This window comes from Zootoca vivipara, chromosome 1 (genome assembly GCF_963506605.1).
Source record: "Zootoca vivipara chromosome 1, rZooViv1.1, whole genome shotgun sequence".
In the NCBI taxonomy this organism is placed as follows: domain Eukaryota; kingdom Metazoa; phylum Chordata; class Lepidosauria; order Squamata; family Lacertidae; genus Zootoca; species Zootoca vivipara.
In genome coordinates this window covers 69,247,398-69,271,296 of record NC_083276.1, presented here as the reverse complement: position 1 = coordinate 69,271,296, position 23,899 = coordinate 69,247,398, and the positions used below count along the sequence as shown (strand labels likewise).

Genomic DNA, 23,899 nt, shown 5'->3' with positions numbered 1-23,899 from the left:
AAGGTAATACTAGAAATGAAACTACGTATTTGCAGTAACAAACTGATACTTGCTTGTTTAAATATGTGATCAAGACGTACGACACAGAAAATGTTGATTGAGGAGGAAGGCTGGTTTCCAGGTTCCTGTTTCATACATACACAAACACAAATGCCAGCAGGCTGGGGCACCTTTTTCTTAAGATCAGTGGATGAACTATTTCTATTTTTGGTGACCAATCCCCCCTTTCTCCCTTGCCCTTTCAATTTAATAGACTCGCTGCTGGTAAAAAAAACCAAAAAACAACAACCCTGTTTGGAGCACTCACGGCTTCAGTGTACATTAAAAAATTATAGACACCACCTCTGGTCGTGCTGAAATTTACGAGGGTGTCTAAACAGGCTGTTATTGTACTGGGTAAGCTAGACTTTACCGCCGTTCAAAGAATGACAAACTGGCTTTAATCAGCCCAGGCCTTCCATGGCAAGAATGTTCTGTTTGAGTCACGCCACTAGCACCCAACTTTGTTTTAAACTGGCTTTTTGAGGTGGCCTTGAAAAGGTAAAACCATTTGCATGTCCCTTCCCTAGCACGAGGCCAAAAACTTGCCTGAGACTTAGAGCAGAGGCAGGAATGGTTGCTTGCCTGCACTGCACAGCCACACAGATTCCCTAGACGTCAAGCACAAACACCCCAGTGTCCTCTGCTCTGGAAGAGCTTTGCTGCTGTTATCTGAAAAGCATGGAAATTCACCATCTCATTTCTTTAATGCAACTCTAAAGGTTAATTGGTCTGTGAAAGAGTAATGTGGGACTGCTGGCTAATGAAAGACGCCTCGAGGCTTCTCTGCCTTCTTGTGTTTTATAGGAACGAGTCCAGAGTTGAGCCCGCTGTCGAGATCGCCACGATCTCAGTCGAGTCGCTCTCAATCACCTCACAATCAACGTGGATTTTTTTTTAATAAAAAAGGGGTGGGGGGTGGGGAAGGGAAATGCTTCACATTAAAGCAGCAGTAGCTGACGGCAGTTTAGTTCCACCTGTATTTTATGCCTTGTTAGAAGGGGCTCCGTTGAGTGCGGCAAACTGGCATCCTCATTACCACCGTGCAGAACTAAAAGCAGGCCTAATTAAAGAAGTGTGCGAATATTCTGTGTGGGAAAAGACGGCCTCCCACATCCCATAAGGGGATCCGGCCAAAATCTTCAATTTGCCAGTTATGACAGCTAATTAGTTATTCTATTCAAAATCTTTGCTTTAAATAAAAGAACTAATTATACACAAAGGTCAGTCCCCCACCTCCTGTGAAGCACACATAATTGGCTTATTTCCCCAACATTGTGTGTGTTTTACACAATGCTTTTGGGCAGATGGCTTTAACTCTTTCCGGCTGCAACTGAAGTTGGAGCAGTTTCCACCCCCAAGACTTGTATGTGAATCCTAATAGCCTCTCTCTCTCTCTCTCTCTCTCTCTCTCTCTCTCTCTCTCTTTTTTTTTTTTTTTACTCAAATGTATCTCAAGATTCCCTCCCTACTACACCCGCACCTAAAATCAGGGAGCAAATGCTTCATTCATTGTTGCTTCAAAGATAGAGACAATAATTATTGCTTGTCGTTTCTAGAGCACTTTTCGTGTGCTTTACCACCCATTTCTCATCACACAGTTCATTGCACAAAAGCGTGGGTTTGCGAAGTAATTCTTTAAAAGATCTTGTGAAGAAAACGAAGACTAAAAAAATAGACCTAATAGGTACTTAAACGATTGCATAGTAGACAATAAGCAACAGCACTGAAATGGGAGGAAAGGGGAGTTACATAACTTCCATTTCCCCCCAACTATTACCCATTTGAAATGGTTGAATCCCATTATAAACAAACTCCCTTGATTAACCACAGGCCAGGGTTCAAGTGTCAAATCTCAATTTCCACTGTGGAACTTTGTAGGTTGCAAGTGGGAATGATGAGGAGCAAGCTGTATTTAGCAAAGGAAAAGAAAATCCATGCTAAGCTTTGGAATTCATGCTTTGGAATGAAATTTGGTCTTTGTGGGGAGGAAATATTTCTGAAATGGCAAATAGGCTGGAACGGAACAAAACCATCCACTGTCAAACTTTGCTACCAGACCTTACAGCTGTGCAGCAATTCTAGCACTGAGGTACAGAGACGCACTCGAACATTTCCTTCCTTATATCAGGGAAAACATTCTTCCCTGCTCCTTTAATTGCTAATCACTGGGAAACTAAAGGTTTAACTTAATTGCTACATAATCAAAACAGCATGGCTTTCAATGTGCAGATGTCAATGTGCAATGTGAGGAATGCAACCACCATCCCCACCAAAGGCCATGTGTGAATATGGCTTTCAGATTTTAGCTGCTCATTGGGAGCCCAAAATGCCTTGCGGGCATGTTGCTCTGGTCTTCAAAGCAAGGACCTCGGGAGTCCCCGCCCCCCCTGGTTTTCTGGGTATGCTTCTCTGCTCTTCTGGAGCGCTCCCCCTGGTTTGCTGTCTGATTCTGTAGCAGCTGCACTAGTCAGCCAAAGCAGTTGACACACAGATATGGCCTGTGCATGTGCTGAGGAGATTTTTATGAAGACTCATTCAAAGAGACACGGAAGTGGCAGTGAGTGAGCATGTCTCAGCAATAAGTGCTCCCACTAAGCGCTAACCATCTTTCTCTCTCTCCCCTGCAGTATTAATATATCATAGGCACTCCCTCAGCTCAGACACCAGTTTTCTACTCTTTGTGAAGTGTCCAAGATCACACTAAGTACCGGAGTTAAAAAAAATAAACAAATAAAAACCCAGTCTTGAAACACAATTACATCCACCGTCTCACTGGCATTCTACTTATTCAGAGAGAATAACTTCGCACTTCTTAAGAACTAAAGTTATGGCCGGCAATCAAAAAGACTTTTTAGTAATGTGTGGCAAAAGTGCTTTCAATACGTACTTAGCTCTCTTCCTGTCCTACCCCCCCCCCTCTCCATTCCAATTGCTCATATACACATTGGAAACTGCTTCCCAGAAGTTCATCAGCACTTGGGTGGAAAGCTTACTAGGCGATATGTAGGGAGTTTTGTTTCTTTATTGAAGTATTTATTTATTTAAAGGCATTTACATACCACTGAATCGTTGGCATTTTTAAGTGGTGTGCTTAAAAACAAACCGTACGGTGAGTAAAACGATTTTTAAAAAATCACCATAAAATGAAATAGTAACCAGGACGCTACCCTAAAATGCCCACTAGAATGTGACTTTGTCATGAACTTGAAGTTCATCAAAGCGGAGTGCCTGTCTAATCCCAGGTGGGAGAGAATTCCACAGGTATGCACAGTTATAAGCCATGCCTCTTGAGTCATGCGAGAGCACCAACAGAGACTTGCCCCAAGAGCTCAGTGACTGGTCAGGGATACAAGAGATGAGGTGGTCCTTAAGATATCCTGGGCACACCATTTTGCGCCAGCTGCAGCTTTTGAACCAGGAGCAAGTGTAACATCATACTGAGAAGGGGGATACGTACAACTGTGCATGCAGAGTGCCCTCTGCAGATCCAGTGGGTCTACGCCCAAATTTCTATGGTTTATTGCGTGACCAGGTGTGACAACCCCAGCCCCCAAGGATCATAAGAAAGGAATAAAGACTCTAACATTTAATTATGGAATTAAAATTAGGCCACAACTTTATTAAACTTCCGAATGTAAGAAGACCTTGGCTGAGGCCTTGGGCGTGTATCCCTCCCAGCCCCTCAGCCGGGGAAACTGGGCCACATCAGGGTAAATGGGATATGGGGGGTGCTCTGAGAGATCTAAGTGTAGCAGGCAGCCCAGCCCATATCCCTGCACACAGGGTAGTTCACTGACAACCTTTCAGTGGATGGGCAGTGACACCTTTTAAGAAGGGACCCTAGAATCGCCGCCACAGGGAGGTGAGTCATCACTTCACACCCACACCCACACTATAGGGAAGAAAAGGCGAAAGGATTCCACCCAAGGCCATTACTGCCAAAGTTATGACGAACTGCCGCGAGGAAGACAAAACCTGCCAATGCAGGAAAATTTCTTCCCGATCCTTCAACATCAACCAGTCAAAGACCGTAGCAGCGCCCGCTAAACAGGAAGAAAAAGTTAACCTGCAAAGAAGAAAACATTAAACAAAGGGCAGGTGGGGAGGGTGAATCTCCAGAGCCAACTGCCTGGCTATCATCGGCTCCACCCCCTATTTATAAATGGGGCTGGTCCCGCCTCCCAGCAAGAAACGTGATTACTGAGGCTGGGCGTGAACCTCCAAATAATAACACTGAGAGGCAAGCTTTCTCTACTAGAAAGTTCCAAGGGACCTGTAGCACCACGCATGATCCTGCAAAGGGCACCCACATTATAAAGTGTGAATGCTTATTAGTTTATTTAGATCTTTTTACGGCATGCTTGAGGAGTTATCAGGGAGAAATCCTAGTTTCCCAGGAAATCTCCCTACCTTTCACTTGAGAAAACCTGACTGCTCATTCATTATTGCTGACATTTTGGAATGTGAAGCACTCTTCAGTCCCATTCTTCTCAAGTTATGCTCCTGCGAATTAAAAAGTACTGGGTGAATCAAGGAAACATGTATAAGAACGGAGTCAGGCTCTATAACGGCGGCACCTTTAAAGCAATTTATGGTTTGAGGTCAGAGACTGGGAAGACACAGCATGGCATTTGAGAGCACAAGCTTTAAAAAGGTTTAATTCCAGCATTTATAGTTGAGCCACCTCATTCCAGTAAAAGACTGGCATCTAGGAGTCTGGCAAAATTAAATGAATGGCAAAGTAATCTCATTAACTTTGGTCAACACAATAAAGAAGCAGCATTTCAAAGTTGTCTCCAATGGTTGTAAAATGTCAGACTCGCTACACTGCACAAACAGAACCAAGTACCCATCTTCTGGCAATAATAATAATAATAATAATAATAATAATGCTATGTTATAGTCCAGTCTATAAGCAAAATTGTCTTATTGCTGACATACTTTCAGTGTGTGTGTGTGTAATTTTTTTTTGCAAAAGCACATTTATTGGTATACAAATCATCAAGGAGCAAAATATCCAAATCTGATTCAATTTTTAATGCCAGCATCCTGCAAGGATTTCCGTAAAAGTATGCACCATATTCACTCTGAATTTCAAAGAAACTCCTTGTGGAAGAACATTATTTGTGAACATTTCCTTATGAGATGGGCCACAGCTCAGCAACGCAGCAAATGCTATGCATACAGAATGATCCGGGCTCAACCCTTTGCCATTGCCAGTTAAAAGGATTTCAAGGTAGCAGTGCTAGAAAATAAAAACCCCTGCTGGATACCTTGGACAGCCCCCACCATGGCAGACTGGACCACAGATGGGTGGGCTCTGGTTCCACATAAAGACAGCTTCATGTGACAATTATGTCAGGCATTAGCACTGTCTTGTTCCTACAGAATCTGTTTCCCAAGCAAGAAAAAGGAGTGTGTTCTTATTAGAAGATCCTGGAAGGCATTACTCTGATCACTCATGGATCGGGGGAAAACAGAATTAGAACCAAATTTATCATTATAGCTCCCATGTGTAAAGAAAATTAAAGTCACATAGTCTTTGGTAAATCGCAACACTGGTTTGCAGTGTGTGTGTGTGTGTGTGTGTGTGTGTGTGTTTCTGTTACTGCAAATAATGTAATGGGTAGAATGGAATATACTGAAGACCTAACACTGGGCTGCAACCAGACTTAGGCCACAGCTGCCCTACACATTTAAAGCACTATTATACCACTAGCAGTTATGGCTTCTCCCAATGAACCCTGGAGACTGTAGTTTGTTAAGGGAGCTGAGAGTTGTTAGGTGACCCCTATTCCTGTCATTGAGTTACAATTCCAAGAGTGGTTTAGCAATCAATCCTTCTTATCAAATAACTCTGGGAATTGTAGTTCTTTGACAGGGACAGAGGCCTCCTCACAACTCTCAGTATCCTTTGATACTACAGTTCCCAGGATTCTTTGGGGGGAAGTCATGACTGTTAAAGTGGTATCCCAGTGCTTTAAATGCATGGTGTCAAGGCGGCCTTTGTTGAGATTAAAGTAGGCTCATTATTAAAAGCTTGACTAAGTCTGGTTCCGGTCTATTAAAAGATAGGCAGCTGTGGTCCAATCTTAACTGAGCTTACTTCCAGGGTTAGGACTGACAGTGTATTATAGGCAGTCATTCACATGAAGTCAAATGAATAAGGCATTGGGTAGCCTGCATCCTTCCAAAAGAGGAAGAAATTTTGCTCATCATGCCTGACATTGATTTGGAACTTAAAATGTTAGCTCATGACAGTCATCTTCGTATAAACATTTAAGAAGGTATAAACTTTGATCATTTGAAACCACTGCAATCACTGTATGTTATACAAGTATGTTGCTTAACTGTATCCCCACCCCACCCCAACTCTCCATGAAGTTATAGCTTTTGGGATTAGACCTTTATGATGTTTTTGGATATTCTTCAGCTGATTCTTGAGTTATCGTTTGTAAACCCACCCATGCTTTCCAGGTATCTTGTTTCTCTTAATTGTTTAACACACGTAAAGTTGTTCTGAAGTTTAAAAGGTCTATCATTGCAAGGAAGACGTTTTTTCTCCTTCCGCCCTGCAAAACACACACTCACACACAGTCTGCCTCCCGACAACCTTAATAGAATTTCAGCATTCACTGCCAAATGGCCATCTGATGTTCTCTTCTGTGTACAAAGATTAAACCAGTCTGTCACAGGAACACTAATGCAGTCAAATGACAACTCTCCAGCCTCAAGCTTTTACAGGACTACAGACATTTCGGAAGACTTTTGGAGCCCAAAATAATGGGAGGGCATGAGAGGAAGTCTCTTCCCACAGATGCCACCATATCTTCAGGTCATCAGCATATCACTGCCCTAAGACCTGCAGGTTTGGGTGCTTTTCGTGAAAAAACGGCGTAACACTTTCATTGTTGCAAGTAACAATGTAGGTTTGGGAAGAGGCGGAAGAATAGGAAAAAGCCAAATACGTTCGGAAGAAATCTGGTCACTTGCATGATACTAGTTCACACTATTACTGAACTGCTCCATGTACAGCCTCAGGATCGAAAAGAAAGCCTTAAAATATTTTTGTCTAAAATCCAGTTATCCTATTCAGAAATTACAACATTATAGCTGGATTGGCAGCATGGGGCTGTGTGCACCAGTTCTGCCCCACCCACCAAGGTGACCTGTACGTGGGTTCACATGAACTAGCTTACAAGCCCCCCCCCCCCCAAATTGGAGACATTTTTGAATCAGAGTTCTTGACCACAGGAAGGTTTGTAAGTTTGTCCAGACTTTGCTACTCAAGGTGACAGTGTCTGAACAGAAGCACCGTGGCCAGCACACATGGTAAAGGTAAAGGGACCCCTGACCATTACGTCCAGTCGTGACCGACTCTGGGGTTGCGGCGCTCATCCCGTGTTATTGGCCGAGGGAGCCGGTGTACAGCTTCCGGATCATGTGGCCAGCATGACAAAGCCGCTTATGGCAAACCAGAGCAGCACATGGAAATGCCATTTACCTTCCTGCTTGGAGTGGTACCTATTTATCTACTTGCACTTTGACATGCTTTTGAACTGCTAGGTTGGCAAGAGCTGGGACCGAGCAATGGGAGCTCACCCCGCCGCGGGGATTCGAACCGCCGACCTTCTGATCGGCAAGCCCTAGGCTCTGTGGTTTAGCCCACAGCACCACCTGTGTCATGGTAAACACAGTTTAAACCTTGCAACTTCTGAAAAGGACGTGGATCTGACCTTTTTTTTATTATTCAGCTTTTCAAGATATGCCCCATACAATATCTAATGGTTGTAGAGTCATTTACACTTCCTCTGTATCGGAAAAGGTGAATGACAACCCCTTTGAAGTCTGTATTAATGGACTTCCTAGTTTATTCAATTCGTGCATCATGAAATGTAGGTCACAAAATACAGACCTCCAATGATTCAAAAAGATGCTGCTCCCTTCCACACTTAGCCTCTTTATACCTTTACAAATAACAGCAGAACCAAAACATATTCTATTAAAAGTTGGAAGAGATTTTTTTGAAAAAACTTTTCCTCTCCAGCTGAAAGAACGAACAGCCTCCCTCCCCACCCAGTTCTTTGCAGGAATAACTACAGACCATTTGCATGCTGAGCTGTCAGACCATGCACTTTCCATTAAAGAGATAACATCCTTTTTCATAAGTCCATTTGGGATCCATTTTAGTGTTATCTAAAAATCAAATCTACACGGTAATCCTTTTAATGTACTCTTGACTTTTAAAAAACAGCTTTATGTTCCTTCAGGAAATGTTTTAAGCCATTACTTGGTAATTACTATTCACCCATGAAAACACTGATCTTTTACAATATATAATCAGTTTGCAGACTCAAAAATAAAGCAGGCTAGAATTTTGTCGAGTGAAAGCAGGGGAGAACATCCAAAAGGTTATGGGAGTAAAGTCATTTTCTACTCAGCAGTCTAAATATCAAAAGTGGTATATTTTTCCATTATGTAAGAAAATTGTGCCATCGTGGCAGAGCTTCCAAGGCTCCATATGAAGATAGCTTGATGTAGAGGGGTCACCATTTTGTTTTAAAGTCAAGTTTTGCAAACAAAAACAGTGATCAATTGTCTTTCACTTTATATGCAGGAAGTGCTAATATTTCCAAACACAGCTTCTGTTTTGCTGTGCGACTAGAGCACTCAGAGTGTGTCAAAGGGGAAAAACAATATGCCACAGGGAGCGATCTAAAGGCGCATGAGGGCAACCTCCATTTTAAAGCTAAAGAGGTTTGGGTCTGGTCAACGCATGGATGGGTGACCACCTTGGAACAACATCATCTTCCATGATGGAAGAGATGTGGGGTATAAAGGTAATAAAATAAATAAAAGGTAAAGGTAAAGGGACCCCTGTCCATTAGGTCTAGTCGTGACCTGGGGTTGTAGCGCTCATATTACGTTATTGGCCAAGGGAGCCGGCGTACAGCTTCCAGGTCATGTGGCCAGCATGACAAAGCCGCTTCTGGTGAACCAGAGCACGGAAACGCTGTTTACCTTCCTGCTTGGAGTGGTACCTATTTATCTACTTGCACTTTGACATGCTTTCAAACTGCTAGGTGGGCAGGAGCTGGGACTGAGCAATGGGAGCTCACCTCGTCGCGGGGATCTGAACCGCCGACCTTCTGATCGGCAAGCCCTAGGCTCTGTGGTTTAACCCACAGCGCCACCCGCGTCCCTAATAATAAATGATAAAATGCTTATTTATTCTCTTTCAACTTTTGTTTCTGATGTAGGATAATAGCATGTCAGAGCCTAACAGACTCAATGCACAATCACCACTCTGGGATCTAAATACTTCCACTACAGGTAGCCTTTCCCACTCCTTTTTTCACCATTCTCATTCTTTTTCCATCTATCATTGCCAAATCCAATTTAAAGTGTTGGGCATTGATCCTTAAAGCCCTAAATGGTTCTAGAGAGTGTTAACTGAATATCTGCCTGTGCCCAGTTAACCTGCCCAGGTCTTAAATTCAGCCCCTGCTTGCAGGTCCAACAATCAGATTGGTAGGCACAAGAGACAAGGCCTTTTTGGTGGTGGCTTCATATCTGTGGAACATCTTCCAACAAGAGGTACCATTTGGCTCCCTTCCTGTTTTCATGTAGGCAGACTTACAGACGAACATGAGTCTGACCAAACTGCGGGAGACAGTGGAAGACAGGAGTGCCTGGCGTGCTCTGGTCCATGGGGTCACGAAGAGTCAGACATGACTAAATGACTAAACAACAACAACAACAACATTTCAATTTGTCTTTGATTAAAGGGCGTCAAACTTTAAATTGTTACTAGCCCTTGCTTTAGATTGTTTTTAAAAATGGTGATATTGCCGGCTGTATTTTTGGGGTGCTGTTCTGAAGTGTTTTATGCTGCTCTTTTAGTTTCAACATTTTACATTTCGGTGTGATTTTTAAATGTTTTTATACTAACAGTAGACCACCTTAGGAAAACTGTGTTTTGAAAGGTGAAACATAAATCCTTGAACATAAATTTAAGAATATCCCTACATTGGACTACTGCTGCAAGAGGCTGCCACATAAGGCATGCTTAATCCCATAACGAGTGCCCCAAATTTAGCCACTCCCCAAATATTTTATCCACTCGGAAGCAGATATCCCTTTCACCCTCCACTACAAGGAAAGGAGGAAAAATTGGTTCTGAAAGTGGTTGTGAATACCTAAAGTGCTGGCCCCGAGGGCACCTTCTACTTAAACACAGTCCTTAGGCAAAATCCTTTCAGCATCCTCATTCAGCCTACCCTGAAGTCAGAGACTAAAACACAGATCATGACTAGAGCAGATTTTGACACATTTGGTTCTGGAAATCCCATTAAGTTAGAGGCCTTTCAAATCTCCAGTTACTTTAACATGCACCTCAAACCAGGGGGATGTGTCTACAAGAGCATTTTTAAGTATGGGAAGACGGAATCCAGCACTTTGGAGATTCCACTGGGCTGCCCAGGCTTCGCAAGGTGGCATCCATGCAACAATTTATCTGCAAATGCAGGCAGCATTCAAAGGAGGAGAAAAAGCTCCCGAGTGTTCCCCACTGCTTAACACCTTAGGATATAGGAAGCGGCCTTCTACTGAGTCAAGCCATTGGTCCATGTAGCTCACTATTGTCAACACTGACTGCCAGCTGCTCTCTGGGGTTTAAGACATGGAGAGATTCGACACCATGGATGGAAGCTGGGTCCTTTTGCATGTGAAACTTGTGCTCTACCACTGAACTGCAGCCATCTTCTTCAGCCCCAGAACCCCTGTCTTCTGAGAAGCTCAATGCATAAGCTCGGATTCAGTGGAATGTAAGCAGAGTTCTGCTTTCTGAATGGAGTTTTCCTGACTCATCCTTCCCATTGCACAATTCTGCATCTCTCCCAGAGTAACTCTTGGTGGTTCAGCAAGTGATTTGTGCTTATAATCCAAGACATTCTCTTTTCTTCCTGTTTGAAGAAATCATCTGACTTTTGGCCCAAATGCAATGTGACCTTAAATGCAAATCTGCAATTAACACAGAGGCTGCAGTGATACTTGCGGTTTTATTTTCACCTCCTTTCCTAAGTATACCCAGTTTTAAATTGCCGCTCTACGCTGAGCTGGTGTGTCCAAAATCTCTTTCCCGAGTGCTTCAACCAATTCATACCCAATCAACATACATAATAAACTTTTTTTTGTGCACCACCTTACAATTCTATCTGACCAGTTTGAATGCAGCTCCTTTTACAGTTATTTAAGTTCCATGCGTGATATTTTGTTTTTGTTTTTACCATCCTGTGCTATTGGGTTTCAACTGCAAACTGGTCCAAACGTAAATATTTTTTGGTCAGGGGGATACCACTGTTTACTCTCTCTTGTTACAAAAGGAATTTCTGATTGTGTGTAGATTCAGCTCCCCCCCCCCGAATCCCTTTTATACAACACATAAGTTGTTTATAAAAGTTATTATCATAACATGTTATGATAGCCATTGAAAGGTGTGGGTGGGCGGGCGGATAAATTAAGTGAATATCAGTGGATATTTGGATATCAGCCACGAGTCAAATGGGGCCTCAATGGATTAGACTGAGACAATCCAATCTAATGTGGCATACTATCAAAACAGCATGGCATGGCCTCCTAAAGAGCTTTCCATAACATAAGGCAAGGATGGGGGACCTGTGGCCTTCCAGATGTTTTGGACAACTCCCAACAGCCCTTGCCAGCTTGTCCAATGATCAGGAATGATGGAAGCTGTATTTCAGCAACATCTGGAGGGCTCACAGCTCCTCACTTCTTATATAAGGCCAGACACAGAAATAGACACTCGTGATATGTGGCCAAAGACAGAACTGGAGACCAGAAAGACCTTTGCTCTGCCCAAATGAAGCAATGTTTAGGTCCATTTATCCCTAGCCTCGCTTACTGCCTTTAAATATGCAGCTCTATAGCCATTTACCTAGGAGTAAGCTCCAGTGAATTCAATGGGACTTACTTTTGAGTCAACATGTTGTAGCAGAATTGTGCAGTAAGGCAATTACAGATCCTTCAGAGGATCCATCAATTTATTCCACGGCTGTTAAGTTCCTTTAGTGTTTGTTGGATTTTTGAGTGCTGAAGGGAACTGGACTTACCAAACTAATAAAATAAGGCATTCTAAGCACCTTCCAATCTTTTAAGAACAGTCCGATTCTCTCGGCAAGTCTCAATTTCACTGCCTCAGGTAACTGTGTGCCAATGCACTGAACCGGAAAGCTAGAGTCTAGCAGGAGTTAGAGACACATTGCTAACATCAGGGTTATTTTAGATTAGGGTACTTCAAAATCAATTTTGGATTCAAACTTTTAAATGCACTCACTCTCCAGAACACAGAAAACGAACTTGCAATAAGTGGGTATTTTCAAGGCTAATTTGCTACAGGCTTCATTGCAACTCAAAAGTTTTCTAAAGAAAAGAAGCAACTTGGAACCATTTGGTGCTCGCAGGCCTAAATCAGGGGTGGGGTGGGGGATTGGATATCAACAATTCTAGAAAGCTTCAGGCTGACTCGTACAGTAGTTCAGGCAGCCTAGGAGAACCTGCGCCATTTGAACGTTCATATTACCATGTCTTTTCTCACTTTGACTAGCACCTTACTCAGTTTCACTACTAGAAGACTAGAGAAACTTAAATGGTACTGTATATAATGAAGCACACACCCAGAAAACGCAAAACAGGAGATGAAACAAACCCATAGGTGCAAGAAATTAAACTTCAACAATGCAAAGCGTGTTATGTTTCAAGCCACACTGTTCAGAGACACTTGCATAGATTTTATAAATACATCTAAACCTTCTCTAGCTCATGCTGTTGTATTAATTTGTGGGGTTCAATACTGTATATTGGATCAGCGTAAGCTTTGTGTAGTCATTTGATTTGAAAAGTGGGTTATAAGTTTTAAAACCACACACACTTCCAGCACTTGTCCCCAAGGGTGATCACAACAAGAACAACCCTTCTAGCATCTGAGCCTACCTGAAAGGTGATCCCATGTCTTAAAATGGGAATTCTAGGTTCAGCACAGGAGCTCTCTTGAGATCAGGCAATGTCTCCACATGTACTATAGGTAAAAAAGGTAAATGCAAAGGACCCCTGGATGGTTAAGTCCAGTTAAATTAGAACATGAAGTGCAGCACTCATTTCCACTTTCTGGTTGAGAGAGCCAGTGTTTGTCTGGAGACCACCTTCTGGGTCATGAGAGCCAGTGTGGTGTAGTCGTTAAGAGTGGTAGACTCGTAATCTGGTGAACCAGGTTCGCATCTCCGCTCCTCCACTTGCAGCTGCTGGGTGACCTTGGCCTAGTCACACTTCTTTAAAGTCTCTCAGCCCCACCCACCTCACAGAGTGTTTGTTGTGGGGATTCTTCTTCTTCTTCTTCTTCTTCTTCTTCTTCTTCTTCTTCTTCTTCTTCTTCTTCTTCTTCCAACCTTACAATTGCAAGCCCAAGAGGCTCAGAGGTTTAGATGACAGCGCTACCCATGTCCCTATACTATATACAATAGCTTGCACAGCTATTTCTTCTATGCAGCAACTAAGGGCAAAAACTAGGAGCCATGCGAAGCATATACCTGGCTTGTTATAACAATAATAATTTAATAATTTTATTTTTTTACACTCAGCCCATCTGGCTGGGTTTCCCCAGCCACTCTGGGTGGCTCCCAACAGAATTGAAAGCACAATAAAACATCAAACATTAAAAAATTCCCTAAAAAGGGCTGCCTTCAGATGTCTTCTAAAAGTCAGAGAGTTGTTTACTCTCTTGACATCTGATGGGAGGGCGTTCCACAGGGTGGGCGCCACTACCAAGAAAGGCCCTCTGCCTGGTTCCCTGCAACCTCACTTCTCGCAGTGAGGGAACCGCCAGAAGGCCCTCGGAGCTGGACCTCAGTGTCCGGCCTGCACCATGAGGGTGGAGACGCTCCTTCAGGTATACTGGGCCGAGGCAGTTGTTGTTCAAGATACAGCAGCCACAGGGAATCTCCAACAGGGATGCGGTGTGCCAGGAAGGGATGATTTTGTCCCTGTGGTCCCACTTCAGATCAGCCCCCTCCCCACAGCTGCTATTTAATAAACAAAAACCAAACACGCAATGGCCAAGCCCGTATTTAACATCACATCTGCCCGGAGAAAGCGTGTTTATGTACTTCCAGCATGGACACAAACTCAAGACAACCTTCAGTTCCCACGGGTATTTGCAGGACAACATGCAGGCATACTGCAAAACCTGCAGTTATCTAACCCCCTTTGTAGGCACCACTCAAATAAGCTTCATTTAGAAGACGCAAAGTCTGGATGAAGTCAGCCTCAAATGGCAGGTACATTTCTTTGCACACAGTAAATCACAGAAGTTGGTAGTACAAGCCGAAACCAAAGCCAACCCTCCCCCCAAAGCACTTGAATAACCTTAAACTAATTCATGTGATTATACCCCCCCCCCCAAAAAAAAACCCACTCAAATTATTTCAGATGAGGCAAGAAAATTTGCAAGACATATAAATGAGAGAACTGGGGTCAAAGGGCAGCCCAAAAGCAATTAAGATGGCTAATGCTCAGCAACTTGACACAGGTTTGCTTTGTATTCAGAACTAGCACTAAGTATCTCAAGAGATTGTAATTAAAACCTGTCAAGCTCAAATTAAGTTATTTAGAAAGACTCAAGAAAGCTTTTAAAGCACTAAACGCCTCTGCTAATATGGAAAAAGTCACTAGATAGAGATTAAAATGGTTTAAAGTTCTGTGGGCACTTGATTTTTTTTTTAAGAAGCAGCAAAAAATGAGGCAATTAAGAGGAACATACCATTCAGAAGACTGTGAGTTGTGAAGGAATTATTTGAATGGACTTTCAAGATACAATATAAAAATGAATGGATCTTCTCTCAAAACTGGGTGAATTGACCTTTATTATCTAGCCCTCAATTTCTGCGTCTATTATTGCTACCACAAATAAAGAGGCACTCTTGTTCTGTTCCAAATCTAGCCTCCTATGGGGTATCTTCTGGTTCACAATCTCCACAGTGGCAAAAGATGGACACAGATGGGCAGCACTGGTGCCAAACAGTCCCTGCAGAAGACCTTTTGGGAGGGGGAGAGGATGGGCATGGTCCACACCCCTGTCACACACTTCCTCCATTTGAAAGTGGCGCTCTGTAAAAGCAAATGGTGAACTGAGGAAATAAAGGGGTATTTAAGCCATGATACTATTTACAGTAGTGCTTTGGCTGCAACAGACTTAGGCTGGATCCAGACACATCAAAGAAGTGTTTCCCTTTAAAGCGTTGTAAATTTAAACAGGGAAAACAGGTAGAGAGAAAAAAAGGACTCCACGTCACCATCTGGTGGCATTATGTTATATCGCACATACAAAGCATATAAATTGCTTTTTCTTTACCAGTCTAGCTGAGTCCTAACACAATTTACCTCTGTAGTTTGTACAGTACATCACTGGCTTTCAAATTGTGCTGTGCTGAAATGCTGGGGCTCCTTAGAAGCTTAGCTGGTATCCCCCAATGAGAAGATGAGTAATGATGAATAAGCATCTCAGTTGCCCCTAAACACAGAGGTATTCAGTGCATTTTAGGGCACAATCTCAGCTCTCAGAGGCAACCAGGAATCATAAGAGGCCCAACCTCCGTGTGAACTGACTGTGAGCCCAAAACATTTCCCCAGAATCTTCTACAGTATTGAGTCTACAACCAGGGGTTGAGAGAATACATGCTACCGTAGTTTGAATTTAAATTTGCAGTTTCCAAAACAATATGCAAACCAAAACAGATACCCTTTGACACCCACACATCTCCAAATATTGCAGTACAGTTCTCAAGCTAAGCAGTGTACAGAAATGCACAAACTGAGACAAATTGTGCAGAAAATGCATATATAATAGTGAAAACATACAAAATGCATTATAGTGCATCAGGGAGAATTATTTTGCAAAACTGTGTATATTATGCAAAACTGAATTTAAAAATGTGTGCACCCAAAAATGCTTACGGATTTTTGTGAGGACTGTTTAAATTGCAAACTGATGTGGAAATGTGGAGAACTGAGCTTAAGACTGGAAAAATGAGAAACCGAGAGAAACCAAAATTAAAAGATTCTGATCTATATTTACAACACATAGTTTCCACAGCAGATGTTCCTCAGTGGACAGGAACATAAAAAAGAAAAATTAAGCCCTGTTGTAGGTTTATTGCTACCTGAGATTTTGTTACTTCTGCACTAGACAATTCTGTACGATTCCTGTTGGCAACTACACCATGTGCTAGAACACCAAAGTGTTTAGAGCAGAGTACAGTACAGACCCCGCCTTGGCTAGCCAGATTATCGTCAGTGTTTTCCTTTTTACACAAACATTTGCTAAGAACTAATGAACCACGAAGAAATGACCTTGCTCTTTACTGAACAAAAAAAGGAATTATCCACAAAATGTCAAATGGCATCATGAACTAATCAGGCAATATATTAGCCCACACAAAAAAAGATCAGCTACAGATATTCAGAGAGATTTTGAGAAAAGTTCATGGATCATAAGTGTCTGGAAACCAGATTTGAAAGAACAAAACGGTCTCTGGGGAGGAGGATGTTGCATAGTCCATTTTATTACTTTTGAATCGTGTTAGGTTTTTACTCCTCCCTCTCCTCCCCCCTCCACTTTATTAAAGTGAACTCAGGGCTGGGAGAACAAGCTTTTAATGGACTAAGAACAAGGGAGGAAGCAAGAGACTTTACCAAACCCAGTCATAATGTGTGTGCTTTTTTCCATTTTTGGAGGGCAGTTCAAGTTCATACTGAGGAAACACAAACTGCTGTAAAAAGGAAACATTGCTGTACAACACAAATATGGGATCATACCTGTTACCATATTTTCTCCCTCTCTTGGAATATTCAAGCTAGGCGTTTGTTTCGCTTAAGTTTCCCCACCTCTGGAAAATATGGATCTTAGTCTTACTTTCTCCAGCGAGGTTCCATCAAAGCACGCTTGAAATATTGAAGGAAGTGCACAAACAAAACACAAACCCCATGTTTCTAATATTTTATTAGCTCTATCAACTGAAGAGGTGTACCAGAAAATGACTGGCTGAGCGTTGTGTGGAATATATATATGAATTATAGAATGATCCCTCAGGTTATGGGCTCAACCCTCCCACCTCATTGGGCAAAAGCTGTTTTCTTTTGTATACTCAGATTCCTAACTTATGAAGCTAGTACAGCGCCTTATCCATCACCATACAAGGGGGCAAGAAGGAGATGTTCTATGGCCACTGCTGTTTTGAGTGTTCTGCACACTAATTTATTTTCTTGCAGGGAGGTGCTTGAAGGCATGGAAGTTCTGCTTTGAAGAGTGACCTTCCTCTCCCTAGTGAGCCCCCCTCCTACTGTGGTTACCAGTGTGGGAAGCCTTCTCCCTGAAACCCCAGTTGCAGAAGTAGTGTCAAGATTCCTGGTGGGTGATTGTATTTCGAGCCCTCAGTTTACCTGCAAAGGGTTCCGAGAAGATCATTGTTATCTTCCTGTTATCTCTCTCTGACTCCGTCACCCATGCAATTATACTGGGTGATCATTGTTTCAACAAAGTGATCTCTTTCTGCAAAGTGCCCGATCACTTAGGTCCTCACTTTTGTATAGGGGCGCACAAGGGTCTATCTGCTTGGCCTATATGAACCCTCACAAAGGTTTGAGTACATCTGCTAAATGCCTACATCCTCCCCCCCCCCCCCGATATTCATAAACGCCCATTGGGACAGATAAAGGCAGCAGTGGGCAATCTCAGGAAACTTTTCCTGATGGGAACAAGGAAAGAGAATACATATCCCAGAATCCACTGCTGAAGAGGCCATTCAATAAAGTCCTTTCCAGTTTGGCAACAATGAGGTGCCAAGAGCCAAGGAGGATGGTTCTTCCAACACGAAGCCAGACTTCAAATGTTTTTGGCTAAATTTATATCCCCCTTTTTTTGCAATGTGTCCAACAAACCTATTGCAGTAGTCTGGGTACATATTTCATTTATGTCATGCTGTTTTTGGTGCTACTGTAATTCTTTTGCATAGTGCTTTTGCTGTCAGTTTAAATGTCCATGATTGGTTACACTATTTTTGTTGTATTGTCTTTTATCATGTTGTGCCTCACCCTGTCCTCTAGGAGAGGAAGGGCAGGGTATAAATAAACTAATGATGGTGATGACAAAACGATGACGTAGGAAATTTGATTCAGTTTGAATTTAATGGCAAACTTGCATAATTCACACTTTTCAGAACAATGTGCAGACCGAAACACAGCCATCTTTCAAAATCTACACTCCTCTGAATTAGGCAATGCAGTTCTCTTAAGTAATGTGTACAGAAATTGATGTACTAGGGTAATGTGTGCATGAAAATGCACAAATTGGGGGAAATAGCATATAAAAATGCAGTACATAGGGGGAAATGGCTGTGCAAAAATGTATATTAGGCAAAATTGCAAGAAAATAAAAGCATGGATGTACTGAGAGAAATTTGCACTAAAATGCTGCTATGTTTTCATGAGGATTTTTTTCCTTAATTCGCCAAACTGCAGTGGAAATGTAGAAAACTGAAATTAAGAGTGTAAAAATGAGAAACCAAAAATGATAGATTCACCCATCTCTATGGTGTTGAAGGAGTTCTGGGATACTGGAAAAAGCATAAGGCATTTTTAAAGAAATATACCGGCCAAAACATGAGCTACAACATGTTATTGGTTAAGAGTCACTCTTTGATATTCTCTTTTTAATTTTGCATTATAGAAGCATCAAACCAAAATGCATTTAAAACAAACACACAAGAGTTTTCCTGCTGTCTACTGTTCATGCCAACTAGAACCATCCCTTACAGATCCGTCAGCTAAGGGTGCATTTCTATGTATAATTAATCAATATTATTTATACCCCACCCATCTGGCTAGGTTTCTCCAGCCACTCTGGGCGGCTTCCAACAAAATATTAAAAATACAATAAAACACCAGACATTAAAAACTTCCCTAAACAGGGGATGTCTATTCAGAAGATGGGTATTTGCACTATTGGGTATTTGCAATCTTGTACCCACTCACCGAGGTGCAAGTCCTATTGAACTCAATGGGACTTACTTTTGTGTAGACATGTACAGAATTGCACTATTAACTTTTAGTTGATTAATCTGCCAATTAAATTATACAGCCTCCATTTACGACACATCCAACAAAACAACAGCAGTGCCACAAAAGCAGAACTGTGTTTAGTGAAACGTCTAAATTTCCCCCAACTCAAAAATTTTATGTAATATTTTGAGAAGCAAGTAAATGCACTGCTACTATGGGACATACGTCTTAACCTTATATATTCATTATATGGGGTGTTTGCGGGTACAGAACCAGAAAATAGGTATCCTCACACATAACATATAATGAATTTTTATCCTGGAGAAGCTGCCCCAAGGTATTTTAAGCATAGTCGTCACTTCCAGTGTACTGATGAGATCAGTGAGACTCAACACAGTGCAGATTTAATAATATATAAGGTGTAATACCATATTAGAATGTCACTGGCGAAGATCTGAGTCTAAATATTAAACACAGCTGTACTTTTTAAAAACCTAAGATGCTGCTGTGATGCATGTAAGTCATTTCTAGAGTCAGGCTACCCAGTTTCTTCCATTTAGCTGCAGTTCTCTAGAGCTGGACATTTTTTTATTTTATTTTTTTAAAGCAGTTCTCACGCAAACGTGGCAGAGAACAGGGATCACAGATGCATTAGGGAAACATTTGTTTTGCATGAGACATTTGTTTAGGATGCTTTCACATGGCTGCAGAGGACAGTAGCAACAAAGGTCGCCAGCATTCTCAATGGGGTGCATGAGAGTGTACAAGCAAACGGCTTCCGCAAATCTGCAGAACGATATTTGGTGAAGGCAGGCAAAACCCCACATATCCCCACAGTAGAGAGCAGCTTTGGATTGGCTCCGTAAGCCTGAGTTGTGCCCAAATGTAGGGTATCTAGTGTGTGAACATGAGTAAGCATCCATTTCAACCCTTTTAGGAGAACTGTAGAAACAGGGAGCACAACTCAGACCCCATATGCACTATACATTCAAAGCTGTATCACACCACTTTAAACAGTTGTGGCTTTCCCCAAAGAGTCTGATATCTTGGTTTTCTATTAGCACTTAAAAGGCGGCGGGGGGGGGGGGTATCCAGAAAAAGTGGTAGCCCAGTAACAGGCCTGCCACTTCATCTCAAAGTCTAAGACCTGACTTAAAAAAAATGGAAAGTGCTTCAGGTATCATACGTTCACTATTGCTTTTTTACAATCATGGTACAAATTCATGGTTTTATGATGGCCCTACAGAAGATTCACACGTGATCTGAACTGGTCTGCATTTGTATTGGTGCTCTTCAAATCACGCTTTTACATACTTGCTGATATATATATATATATATATATATATATATATATATCACCATAAAGGCCACTGGTTTTGAGCTAGCATTTCAGACACCATTCCTCACATACACCACACTTGTTTTAAGGAGCAGATTTGGAAACTACACTTTGTAAAATATATTCCTTATGGATAGGTGCTGGTTATGTAGAGCTGAAATTGCATGAGCTGCAATGGGATAGGAAATGCTGTTTTATATGCTGAATTTTTTATGCCTTTAAGGAATAAGCGCATTCAGAAACAGAAGCAGAGGCCCCCTTCCTTTAAAAGCAAGTAAGTAAAGTAGCATTTACTATTCTCAATTAATGGCATCTTGATGGGGAAGGGGAGGGATTAAAGTTATTTCTGAGTAGCAAACTCAGAAATATGTGTAAAGGCCTCATTTTTGGTTACAAAAAAAAAGTCCACACAATGATCCAAAGACTAAAATTTATGCTGTGGTTTAGTATAGACTAATTTTACTTCAGACACATTCTTGAAAAGAATGTTCCAAAGACGACACTCCATTTTCTTTATTATTTTTCAATGATGTATCAAAATGCAGATTAAAGTATCTCAACCACTGCGGAACTTTCATAAAACTTAGTGATGATCACAGTCTACCATATCAGGAAGCAGAAATACATCTTGATCATGTTCTCCTATGGATTATTAGGGAAACCTAATGTGGTAGAACACAGCGTAATAGCTACTTTAAAAAAAATAAGAAGAAGAAGCTTTAACATACTCTTCTTTAACATATACATAAAATATAATAGGACTGGATGTTAGCTGGATTTCACTTGCAGTGGTACCCTTTCCACTGCCAGCTAAACAGTAGGATGAATGGGCAGCATCTGTTGCAATGGCAGCTAGCCGCTGATGGAGGGACCATCTACCTGCAAAAATGGGAGGGGTAGGATGGAGAGGCGGGATGCACTACGGGGTAGCAGAATGTGGGTTGGCTAGAATATCCTGAAAAATATGAGATAAAGCTGGTCAGTACAACGAACCACTTTTCCCCACAATGCCTCTTTCCTGCCAATGGACAATATTTGGTAAGAATTTTCTGTATTAAAACACACATTACAGGTCAGAAATTGTTTTGCAGGTCAGAAATTGAAATTAACTCAGATCTTGAGATCTTGACGACTCATGCTTTAGAATACTAAATTGTCTACAGACCACTAGTAATTAGCCGATGAGATTTCGTAATACTTTTTCGGAGAAACTTTGCACTTTGATTTTAGATTGATTTTGAAACCGAGGTTGGGGAAGCAATGTTTTAGGAAGCAATTTGATGGTAAGAAGCAGGAGAAAAGGAAAGACCGCCAGCAGTTAGTGAAAGCCTGTTAATAGCACAAATATGATAATTGAAATGGACTTCACTGAATATCGTGAATATTCTAAGGTATCTTTCTATTAGCACAGATATGGATACACAATAGCATCAGAAGAAGAGAGTTGGGAGCCAGCTGGCATTGCTGGTTAAATAGGGTCAAATAGCAGGTGACTGGTAAGACTCTGAAGAATTGCTGTCCAACAAAGCAGTCCATCAAGTAGATGGACAAATGCCTTGATTTGTTACAAGAGAGTTTCCAGTGTTCCTAAGAAGACAGTGCAGTCAGTCCTGTCAAATGGTGAGAGTTATCAAGGTGGGCCCTGCAGGAAGTCATAACCGAGTGCAATGTGCTACTCTGGCATTTCCTGTTTCCAATCAGTTTCTTCTAGGATTGGGCAAATAGATCTATGGATTGGGAGCAACTAGATCAGTTAATCACTACCAATGCAGACAAATGCAACAGGGTAGTGTCAGGATGTTCTACACACGAGTAGAACCTTGGCAGAGACACATGCCCAGCTGGCATGTTCTCTCCCTCCTGGTAGATCATTCGGGAGCTTCAAAAGCATTCCTTAGCCCGAACATCACAGCGACTGGTGCCAGAAGACATCAGCACACTTGGGATCCGCAGAGGTTTGCGCAGTTGCGTAACAGACCTCAGCAACTCAACATTTTGGCTACTCTACGTTTATTTACATATAAACACACATGCATGACTGCAACATGGCTCCCTCTCTCTCTAGCATCAGACAGCAAAGAGAAAGAAGAAAGGGCAATAGTCCCACTTCACAGAACTCAGTAAGACAAATATCCTGTCTGTGTCATACCTCATTCCTGTGGAATGTAAACACATATACAGTCATGTGATAGACAACAAACCCATGGCTGCATACGGGGAATGAATCTCCAACAGGTTGTAGCCACATGCAGGATTGTCATTCAAGAAGATATATGGAGGCTGGCCTCATTTATGTGTCTTACATTTGCATGCTCAAAAAGTAAATATTTGGGGGGTGTAAGAATGAGACATGTCTCCAGCTTTGAATCAGAATGAAAGGGTGCTTCAGCTATCAGAGGTTTTGGAAACATCGCAAAACAGCAGAGGATTCGAGCAAAAACATGGCCTGTTTAGAAACAAAACCCTAATAAGGGCCAATGAGTGGTTGCTGATTTCCACATTGCAGCAAAAAAATGACAATAATATACCAGTTTAATCAAAAGTGCAGGAGAAAACTCCTCCCCCCCCTTTTAGTGCCAAAGAGAAGAGTAGATTGGCTAAATTTCAATTTGCCTCTGCAAAATGTTAAAGACATGTCATTTTCTGATACCAGAAAGACAAATATGAGGAACTAAAAAAGACAGCTCCCTCACTTTTAAGTGATGGAAAGTCAATTTGCATCATAATTACAAGCAAGTCTGTGCGTTTAGTTAAAGCAGTAAACTACTATAATAAAAATGCACCTGGGGAATATTTAGAGAAAGCACTAATGATTTCTTCCCTAGTGGTTAATAAATTCACTTCCAGATCAATTTGTTCATGATAGAAACTTGAGAACATAAACAGTTACACAGGCACATTAGAGTGTGTCTTTTTCAGTATAAATGATTTATTACAATGATTAGCAGCACATAAACAATTTAAAATACAACTCTAATTAGTTTTTTGGAAGAAAAGGAGAAAAACCTTCCTAACTCTCTCTTCACATTATGTTTTACTTTTCTAAGTGTGTACTTTTTAATTAAATCCAAATGTCACAATAAATTTAAAGTGTTTTATTACCACTCCGGCTAACTAAGCCATTCATGCAAACACCCATTATATTAAACCAGATGCAGGGCTGAGAGTGGCTGGGGAGGAGAGAGAGGGGTGGGAAAAGAGGCAATCATTTCTGTATTTGACAAGAGACTTTACAAAAGGTTTAAATACCACAAGATTTTTGGCAAGCATTTTCAATTTTACCCGAGGAAGCTGGTCAACTAATTGATGTTCAAAACCATTTCCAAGTTTGAAAGCGTCAGACTCCATTAAACTGTCCCTTCTGGGGTTGGAGTTGCAAGGGAGGGAAAG

The 23,899-nt window shown here is 41.7% G+C and overlaps 1 protein-coding gene across 2 annotated transcripts in view; it reads right to left on the bottom strand.

Annotated features, from left to right (window-relative positions):
- LMO1 (LIM domain only 1) overlaps positions 1-23,899 on the bottom strand; it is a 109,341-nt gene that overhangs the window by 41,609 nt on the left and 43,833 nt on the right. The gene's annotated exons all lie outside the window — the stretch shown is intronic.